Here is a 745-nt window from a genome sequence, read left to right on the forward strand (position 1 = left end):
ATGCAGCGTCGGCCACATGGTGACCACTTGCTTTCTAGCATCTTGATCCCAGGTGGAACGCCACAGATCATGCAAACCTTTCTCTGCTACAAAAGGACTTATTGCAACTTTGAATAGTTATTTTGAAGAACTTATTTTTCTTTTGTTGCTTTTCTTTCTTTTTCCCCATCCTGCTTCTGGCTCTAAAGGTGAAAATCCCACTTTTAAAAGGCCTTAACTCTACATCAGGGGTCTCAAACTCGCGGCCCGCGGGCCATCTGCGGCCCGCAGGATGATGATTTGCGGCCCGCGTCTTCATATGAAAGATTACTGTTAGTGTGGCCCGCAAGGCTGAAATAAATGACAGCTGCTGTGTGCAGAGCTGAACGAACCAATCACAGTGAGGTATATGACTCTGGAGGCGGGACATCGGTGGTCTGTCCAGTGCCTCTGTCTATCATTCATTCCTTCCTTCAATCAGCTTGGCGGAGGTGGAGCCAGGAAGCACCAAACGCAATTTGTGTGATATATTCTCGTGCCCCGCGCGGGGAATTTGCTGCTCGCGGCTCGTCAAAAAATGTGTTTCTGTCGCCGCGCCTCGTGTCGAACGGGCTACCAGCTCCGTCTGTTGATGTCTCTCTCAGAATGAATGAGAGACACATATGATGTCGAGGAATACGTTTTTTGACGTCCTGACTGTTCCTAACCAGAACTCCACAAGCTCCGATCCTCAGACCTGTAAGCCCGCCCCGCGCGGGGATCTGCT

The sequence above is a fragment of the Oryzias melastigma genome, unplaced genomic scaffold, assembly GCF_002922805.2.
Source record: "Oryzias melastigma strain HK-1 unplaced genomic scaffold, ASM292280v2 sc02020, whole genome shotgun sequence".
Lineage (NCBI taxonomy): Eukaryota > Metazoa > Chordata > Actinopteri > Beloniformes > Adrianichthyidae > Oryzias > Oryzias melastigma.